Raw genomic sequence first — 10,388 nt, forward strand, 5'->3', positions numbered from 1 at the left:
GGAAGGTGGATGGCAGTAGAGGAGATCGAGGTGACGCTGACGGCGAGGGGCTCGCCGGGACACGAGCCTCGGCCCAGTTGCACCTAGTCCAGAAAAGATAAGAATGGAGCAACAGGAAGCTCTTGAGGCAGTGGCGACCCTTGGGACAGCGAACAATAATGTCCGCCTGGAGACCCATGCGCGCAGCGACCCGGGAACCAGTGGTTAGTCGTCCCCATCCACCATGTTCTCCAAAGACTTGAACATGCCAGTAGTGACGCCTCAAACGGCTGATCAGATAATGTGATCGAGTGGTGCAATGTGGAGCCCTTTCGTGGCCCATGCCCATCAGTACTCTCAAACATGTCTAGATGCACGCTGCCGAAATATGCTATGCGCTGAGAGCGTTTTCTGTTATTTGCTGTAATGCATGTGAATTTCTGAGGCTTGCCTTGTTAGTCAGAGAGAAGATTGCGCCGCGCAGATGTTGCACTCGCAGACTCCTGCAGCTGTGGTCCACACCAAAGCTACACGACTGACAAGCCTGTGATTCACTGCACACCTCTTGAGAATATGGGAGGCTTGAGATAGGGGTGCAGCGTAGACTAGTTGCTAACATTACACACACCCTACTAGCTACTACACTGGACTAGCACTTCACAATTAGTGGTTCACCTTGAGGTTTGGACGTATGCCCCTTCGGGGATTCACCCCACCAGTTGCATTGTTTGCAGTTGTTGTTATGTTTAAGTTGCGGCACACTGATATCCTCCCCTCGGACAGTACCTCCGCCCCCCCTCCCGAGACGATCCCTCTGCCCCGCGCTGACGTGACACATCCAGACACATGACTCACACTAATATCGTGACTTGGAACATACATGGTATGCACACACCATCGAAACGCTACTGTCTTCTCTTACCTACAGAGACACACAGTAGGGATTGCCCTCCTGCAGGAGACCCACATGACCCACACAGAACTTGACAAACTCCGCAGGCGTCGGAGGGGGAAAATATATGGTACGGTCTTCTCTGCGCATGCACGAGGAACCCTGATATGGGTAAATGTGGGCATCCCCTTCATATGTGAGGAAACGAGGGTGGATCAGGAGGGCAGGTATTCCCTAGTGCGGGGGCAGCTGAATGGTCAGGAGTTTCTCCTCGGCTCCCTCTATGCCCCGAACATAGACCAACCCTCCTTCCTAGCACAATTGACCCAGGTCCTCCACCCATATGCTGGCCTCCCCTGGCTGCTTGGCGGGGACTTCAATATGGTGCAGGATGTACACCTGGATCGGTCTTTTTGCCCATCTGAGGTGCAGCAGTAGCGTCCAATGCACAAGCGTTCCAGAACTGGCTATTCCACTGGGCGATACAGGACCTGTGGCGCGTAGAGCATCCAGAAGACAAGATCTGTTCCTACTATTCAACAGTCCATGATGTGCATGTCCGGTTGGATAGGATAGTGGGCTCCCAGTTGTGCTCCAGCTTATTGCAAAATCAGAGTATCTAGGGAGGACCCACTCCGATCATAACCCCTTGTGGTTTCAGATTAGCTGGGAGGCGGACTGCCCACCTGTCTCTACATGGAGGCTGCAACCTTCTGTGCTGGAGGATTCGGAGTTCCGCTCATCCCTTGGCACGGAAGTCCTCACATACTTTGATGTCAATGAAAGGACTGCGAGCAATGCCGTGGTAGAGTGGGATGCACACAAAGTAGCCATCCGGGGGCACTGTATGGGGGCCATGTGGAACATACGCAGAACACTCTCCACCTCACCGGTGCGCCTGGAGGCTGAGCTCTTACAGTATGAGTGGGAGGGTGAGGGTGGGCACTCGCACAGATTGGGAGACCTTTGTGCCAGGCATGCGCCAGCACACTCGGCCAGAACCCATGCCAGCATGGACAGAGTGGGCCGATTACTGGCCTGGTTGATACAGGGGGAGGGGCGCCGTGCCCCGATAGGAGCTCTCCGCACAGCTAGGGGAGAGATGGTGTACACGCAGTGTGAAATACACCGTACCTTGACTGATCACTATACACAGCTGTACAGAGCCAAGTGCGATGGCCCCAGGCACATCCTGGAGGGATCCTGGACTCTGTCCATTTGCCCGCGGCCTCCAAGGAGCAGAGGAAAACACTCGGTGTGTCCCTCTCATTGGAAGAAGTCGGAGTTGCGATTCAGTCTATGGCATCCGGGAAGACTCCGGGGCCGGATGGCCTGCCTGCCGAATACTATAAAGCATACCGGGAAGCCCTGACGCCATTACTTCAGACGTTGTACACTACAGCGATAGAGGACGGATCGTTGCCCCCCCTCCATGTGGGAGGCATTTCTGGTTTCTCTGCCTATATCGGACAGGGACCCCACGGCCCTGGGCTCATATAGGCTGCTGGCGATGCTTAAAGTGGACTATAAGGTCTTCGCTAAGGTGCTCGCGGAACGGTTGTCACCGGTGGTCCCCCATTTAATACACACTGACCAAAACAGGTTTGTGCCAGCGAGATCCACGTCCTTGAGCCTTAGGAGATACTTCAGGGTGGATCCTGAGCCCTCGCGGGAGTGTCCTAAGGCAGGGTGCCTGATATTAGACCTGGAGAAGGCGTTTGATTTCCTAGAATAGGGTTACCTGTTGGCAGTGCTGCTGCATTATGGGTTCGACATGGGATTCCTACACATGGTTAATCTGGAAACCCGTAGTTTGAGTCTGCCTGGTACCTTATATCTCAGAGGCGGTGGCGGTGGGCCGTGGCACCCGGCAGGGGTGCCCTCTGTCCCCACTACTATTCGCGTTTGCTATAAAGCCCCTGGCCGTGGCCATACGGCAGACTTTCTGTGATGGCATCCCGATGGGAGACGCAGTCCATCAGGTATTGCTCTATGCAGACGACCTGTTGGTGTTTGTGAGGGATGTGGGATGCATACCGGAGCAGCTTGCCCAGCTGCTGCATACGTTCGCTGATGTCTAATGCGGGTAAATCCTGACTTTATGCATTCCGTGAAGGGACCGCAGACCCAGGATACCACCTGGAGGGCACACGAGTCCAATGGAAAGAGGACACCTTTCGGTATCTGGGGATCCAGATATACCGTCACCCAGCTGACTTATTCGATAGGAATCTTGGGAGGGCGGTCCCAGCAATCAGGTCTCAGATACACTTTTGGGCCACCCTCTCGCTGACGACTACGGGCAGAGGGGCTCTTGCTAATATGGTTATGCGCCCCTGCCTCCTGTACTATTTTGTCAACCTGCCTTTATTTATCCCGTCTTCCTTTTTTACCATGCTCAATAAGATACTGCGGGACTTTATCTGGGGTACCTCTAGGCATAGGCTGGCGCTGGAGAAACTATTCCTGCAAACGGATCGGGGGGAATGGCTGCCCCCTGCTTTGAGCACTACTACCTAGCCACGCAGCTACAATGGGTTGCTCCCTGGTTGGCGGATAGAGGCAGGGACGATACAGCCACAGTACTGCCGCCATTCTCTCTCGATTGTATAACTAAGGTTTTCCCTCCAATAGCTGCGATTGAGATCCCTAACCCGCTCCTACTGGCAGTGGCATATAAGTGCTACCGAAGAGCCTTGTACCTTACACGCAGCATAGTTCCCTATGCACCTACTATACCATTGGAGGGCTCACATCCTCCATGCTTATGGAGTGGCGGGAGGCTGACATCCAGACACTCGGCGATCTCTATAGGGTGGGGGTGCTCACGGCATACAACGCGCTGGTGACAGAGGAGGGGCTCCCCCCTGGGGCGTTCTTAATTCATCGCTCACTGATAGCGAAGCTAACTGCCAGATGGGGGGACGTAGTGACAGAGCATGAACAGCATTTAACTATGAAGTATCTCCATGTCATGGGAAGGGGCAAACATTTGGTTCGTGGTTTGCGGCGTCGTTACGGGCACATGCGGCAACTAGCTTGGATCCCCTTAGAGGCAAATGGGAGCTAGACCTGTGATGGCCGCTAACTGACAAAGAGTGGGAAAGGGTCCTTAAAAGTCCTGTGCGCATCCCCCAAAACATGCAATTCCGTCAGATCCAGCTCTTTATTGTTCATAGGGCCTACCTCACACCCGAGCTGATCAACAAATACTTCTGTCGCACTGATGCGCTATGTCCCAGGTGCAATGAGCTGGGGGTGGGATACCTGAACATGTTGTGGAGCTGTCCCAGGCAGGACACTTACTGGTGTACAATTAGCGAGCTGCTGAGAAGTTGCACAGACCAAACTATACCCTTTGACTGGCCCGAGTACATTTGGCACCACTTCAGGAGACCCTCTAAAGAAAAGGTGACGTCGCGCTTCCTGTGTAGTGTAGTTCCTATATTCCCAATAGGCTCTGAGCATTGGAATAACATAAATGATAATTTAGACGTAGGACTGAGGTCGACTTGGTCTCTACTGAATATGTTAGACTTAATTAGGTATGCCAGCTAGCTCAGAGGTCACTAGAAACTTTCTCGAGTGAACAGGAAAGAGTTAACTTTCCTGAATAGACAAGAAGGGATTAGTTTCTGACAACCGCAGAAACATGACAACTTTGCTCCCTCCAGAATAAGGAGTATATCTCCAGAGTCGCGGAAACAATAGACAACTATTTCACTCAGTTAATCGTGCATGCTTAGTTTCACCAGGAGTGCAGAGAAATAGAGAGATGGGCAAGGGAGAGGTGTGGCGCCGCGGCCAGGGCGACTGACGCTGGAATCTGGGGATCAGGGTTTGATCCCCGGCTCCGGCGGCAGGTTAGCCCAGCACCATGTGACTCTGGGCAATAGCTTGCTTAATCTTCCTGACGGCCCCCAGCGCCTAGAGACCCTAACGGGTGATTGTGCGCTGTACAAATGTGGATTATTATTATTATTAATATTTTCAATAAAAGTTGTTATTTATTGAGCAGTCCTCTTTCTCGTGCAAGAGAAGTGAATTGCCACAATTCCATTACTTGTCATAAAGTAAAGTGCGTACAGTAAAAAGAGTATTATGAAATAATACTGTAAAAGCATTTATATGGTTTCTAATACATAAGATACTTAAAACTGATATAATACATACAATTATAAAAGTTGACTAAACGTACTCAACTGGTGTTTCTAAAATACGCCTACCCCAGTGTACCTAACCTAAGCCTAGTACGTGGGAAGGAGTAAGTGAGATGTAGTTTGAGTTAAGATAGTTTTTGCCAAGAATCTGAATAAAGAATTATCTAAGGATCTAATCAGCTCCGTACCTTGGTTATAGAATGAAGGAGGTCTTGTATCTCTTTCTCAGAACTCGATCTCCCAGCAACCCGCAAGGGTGACTGGAAACACTGGAGTTGGATTTCTCGGCAGGAGAAAAGACAGCATCTCTCTCTGTGCGTCAATGGGAGGGTCGGCTTCCTTCAGCACTCATTTCAGCTGGACGTCGGGGAAGTAGATAGCCGATCTGCTCCAAACCACCATGTGTTTGCTAAGGCAGATGATGGTATAATTACACCTGGAAGGTGCCGAGTTTGACGTAAGGTTGGACATAAGACGTCACTAAGAACTTGCAGTTCTTTCAGGACTCCAGAAGTTCTTGGACAAATCAAAACAGAAGCAGGGGGAATTCCCGGGCTGCTGGAGGCTTGGTTTGTTTAAAGAACGCGTTGTACTTTCTAGGAGTCTATGGTTGTAGCCTTGCCGTATTTGGACTGCATTGGCTATAACTAAATATGGATATGATTCTTATGCCTTTATAAGGATATGATTTGTTATAACCACTAGAGGGCATGAATCGGGAATATTTAAATAGGGTCCTAGATACGTTCACAACACCCACTCCATGTATAATGTCCATCATTACTAAATACTAAGCAATACTAAACATATAACGATGCATGTGTTTTCCAGCCCACCCCAAAATACATAAAATGCATTTGAAATGGTGTATACACGAAAATGAGTATTATACTGTACGCTTTCAATCAGTGGTATCATTCAGATAATACATATATATTGCGTTGAAATATCGGCTGAATTATTTGCTAAAATTACATTCATGAAATGGCTCTTAATACAGAAGAGAAGGTCGAGACCATTTCATCACATATTTATACAATACTGTACATGTGCTAGAGGCTAAGTCAAAATATTATCTCTAGAGTTTCTAAAAATAGAAGTTCTGTTCTCTAAGAATAGTTCTACTTTAATCAGAGTACCATGTGCCAAAAAAAAGGAAATATTTTGGGAACGGAAAAAGGTTTTTGCTTTTATGGAAAAAAAAATATTTCCAATGTTTTCAGTAGTGTTGTTTATCATAAACTGAAGGCCGAATTCAGAGTTCAGGGAACGCTGTGTGCTCGCTGTTTCAAAAGCTATTCTCGTTGTTAGGAGAGAACATAAGTTCAGATGGGCTGGCAAAGAATTCGTCTACAACAGTAGGGGAAAGTTGAACCAAGTCCGAAAAAGTAGAAATAGTACAAATGTGAGACTCATTGCCATCATCGATGTCTGGATCAGCAATGTTCACAGAAAGTTGTACCTGTGTGCCGCTTTCATCTCGTACTTCACCGCCATCTAATCGTAATGGTGAAGTCTCAACGAATGCCGTCATCAGAATAGGTAGCCGCTGGGGACAACACATTGCATGAGCCGTTACCGAACCAAGCAAATTATCGATATCCATAGGTACTGCTGATGGTAGTGTAAGACAGACGTCCAACACGCATTCTTCTCCGCATAGCAGACATCGTAGAACAGGTAAGATGCAATCTTGTCAGATTGGTCTGAATGAAAGAAACCAGGTAGTATTCAGATCTCTTAGCCGAGCCAAGCCAAGTACTTTAGTTATCCTTTCTCGGTATCTCATTGCTAGGATTATTTCTTCCATCGTTGCCTGGGTTTTGTCTGTGACTTGACTTGCCATATCGGAGCAGAAGGAACAAAAATAAAATTCCTGCTACAAGTCCCAAGAGGAGAGGCAGGCACCGAACACAGAGTACACGAAATTCGGGAAGATGTTCAGGACAGCTTCAAAGGGTGCTAATAGTCCCGAAAAAATTGTCTTAAATACATGTGCGATGCCACTGGTATCAGACATGTTTAGGATTTGGCTTAACATTTCTACGAAATGCCCGGGGCAATTTGTCGATATTAGGGTATGTATCTCTGCCATTGTCCTTGCAACTTGCAGATCATATGTTTCTCTAGACGAGGTTAAAGGCACAGTTGTCTGTAAAAGAATAGACTTCATTCTGCTTAAAGTATCAATTCGAGTCGAAGAGATATTCAGAGAAGGCTATATTGCTGCCTCCTTGTCTGGTTTTCTGTTTGGATACAATACTTGCATACAGCAAATGACCCTGGAAGTAACGCTCACGAGATAGGCTATTCCTGGCACCGTGCCACAACAGCTGTGGTCACTTTTTTATAACATAGCTGCCATTGGAAAGCTGTCTGAAAAAAGGCTCTATCTGTGTTGCAGGAGTGCCGTGCAGGTGACATGAAAGGTTGTTTGATGAACCTTCGCAGGCTCCATGCAAGTTAATACCTTGACACAGAAGTGTACCGATGGGTGAATTTTTACAGTTGTTACCACTAAGAAATACCTCTTTTTTCCCTTCACTACAACATCTATGTGTATAAGGTAAATTCCAGGTTGACTTGATGTATCCTTAACCCAACCTTTCATACAGGCCTGCTGGTATATACTTTTGGCAATATTGAAACTGAAAAGGTGTTATCGGAATAGTAATTGTACCATGTATTATCCATTCAATGACAGGTCTCTCTGACATTGTCAATTGTAATCTCTCTAGTTTGTTAATGCTCTGCACCTTATAGTCTGCTCCTTTTTGTGCCAAAGAGATTTGTTTTTCTGTAAGGTTAAAGATAGAAAATAATGACGTTGTATTGATTAGACGCCATGGCACATAGCCTGAACGGAGGTTTTGTAACGTCCAGCCTAACTGTACAATAGAACGTAATTGGGACTGGCCATGTTGTAACATTAGCATATCCTGTTCTTATATATCAATAGCAGATGATACAATGCTGTCCAGTGAATAAATTCTGGAGGACAGAGTCGTTAACCCATTGTCCACTACAGACAGTGATTTTTCCAAATTAATACGATCAATTTCTCGTATTTTTTCAGCAGTTTTAATTTGCGTTACTTTCCAATCTTCGTTGTAAGCAGCGTCTATACCGGCGTATATGAAACGTTTTTGACGCTGTTTGCGAGGTCCTAATATGAAATCTCGCATGTCAGCACCTTCTTTACGTAAAGTCAAGTGGTGCTTAATTTCAGGCAGTGTGGATTTCTGTAGCCAATCGAGGCATAGTTTTCCTACACTGTATGTTGTAATTATCCCTGGATGTTGTCTCTGGGAATATCTTGGGTCTGGCCTGGTCTGTTTGAACCCCATGTGTTTTGTTCAGGAATCTATCTTGACAGTTATTAATGCCTTTAGGCCAGATCAACCATTTTTTCCAATCAGGATTAGTTCTGTTTTAGTGTAAAATATGGGATACGTCTATCTCCACATCTGTAGTGCTATTACTATCAGGTATGGGCTTTGGAATAGACGGTTTGTTTAAGTTTTTAACTTGGCTAGGCCAAGACAGGTTGTTTGTTGAATGGTGTCATTCAGGAATATTATCTGTTCTGGGATCATGCAGGCTCTGAATAATGATTCTAAACCTTGTACCTGCCAGTCTTTTGAACCCCAGATGGTTTTTGTCTCAATGTTGTTTTTCCAAAATTCAAAACCAAATATAGACATTTTTTCATAACATTTTTCAGAATAAATTAATTTAGTATTTGTCAACATGTTTTTCATTTCTGTCTTATTTAACATTTTTAAATAAAACGTTTCTGGATCAGTGTTGTTAAACCCAGAGAAGTATGGGAATTTCTCCTAAAAAAATTTCGAGCTGCCTTTTGGCGCTGTTGAACAATGTTCCCATTGATTATAAGTAAAGACATTTCTAGGATTAGCAGATTTATGCAAATAGTGATGCCCACAATGATTAAAACAGTACATTTCTTCATAATTTGATGAACCTTGTAAATAATCATGTTCTGTAAATTTTGCTGACATTTCTAAATCTGACATCATATTATTTATATTATCAAAGTCCCAATAATCAGAGACAGTACTTGGTGATACAAAGTCACTTAAAGAAACCTTAAACTGATGTGAATATTTCAAGAGTTCAACCAGGCCATAGATTTCGTAATCAGTTGTGTCCCATGGTACACCACCAGGTATAGGAATGGCTGTGATGTTCACTGACGATAGTTCTCTTTTTTCAATGTGAGAAGGTCTGTGAGGCTTTTAGGACCAAGTTGATATTCTGACTTGCTGTGTCCATTGTACTATATTTTCCATCAATGAATGTTCCCAAGCTCAAAACCAAAATGAGCAAGAGTAGGAGGAAAATTATACCTAACACAATTCATAATTCAATCCATGGTGAAATCAGATATGTTTCTTTGAGTTGATGAAAGAAGTTCAGTCATTTTTTCTTTGAAAGTTTTATTTGCTGGTGTTTCTTCATGTTCACTTGGATCATCAGAAAAGTCATCGAAATTGATGAAGTAACCAGATGCAGTTCTGTCAATTGTTGGAATTGCTTCCGGATTTTCATTAATCTTTGGATATGTATGTTCAGAGGCTACATCATTGTAGACATGTGTTTCTTGACGAACTGTTGCAATTTGGGTTTCAAGAGGCACAAGTTCCATGGCTTTGTTACATAGTCCTTCTTTGTTTACTGCAGGTTTATCAAAAGTGATTAGTCACTCAGTTTGAAACTCTTGGATTGTAGCAATGTTTGGTCTTCTGCTACTTCTTGGGAGTCCACTGGGCCTACTACTTATTATTGGCCACATGATTGTGGTTTTACCTGGTCGATTGATACAACTCTGTTCTCCTTTTTACCAGCAAGGGGCAGTGATACTACTGATCTTGTTCCGCTGACAGCTAAGACAGGTACTGCTTTTCTGTAAGAAGGCCCAAATTCCTTATTCACCGCTATCTTTTCTCTGACCAGATCCCCAATCTTTGGAATCCAGACAGGTCTTGCTGGGACAGGTGGTTTTTCTTCAGTGGCCGTTGGGTTTAGCTTTGTGTTACTTAGACTTCTTCTTGTTTCATTTAAGTCCTGTAAAACAGCCAAACGATCTTTGATATCAAATGTTTTTTGTTTTACCACTGAAGTCTGACAATCGAGATCATGAATGATCATTCTAGTACCAAACAAAAGTTTGTAAGGAGTGATACCTCCTAGAGAATTTCTTGGCAGATTATTAAGACTACGTTGGACACTTATTAGATGTTTGACCCACCCGTCTCCCGAACCTAATACCCTAGCCGTTATAGATTGCTTTATGTCACTTTTTTTCTCTCTACTACCGCATTTCCCTCGGGATG

Source organism: Lissotriton helveticus, chromosome 2_1, assembly GCF_964261635.1.
Source record: "Lissotriton helveticus chromosome 2_1, aLisHel1.1, whole genome shotgun sequence".
Taxonomy (NCBI): domain Eukaryota; kingdom Metazoa; phylum Chordata; class Amphibia; order Caudata; family Salamandridae; genus Lissotriton; species Lissotriton helveticus.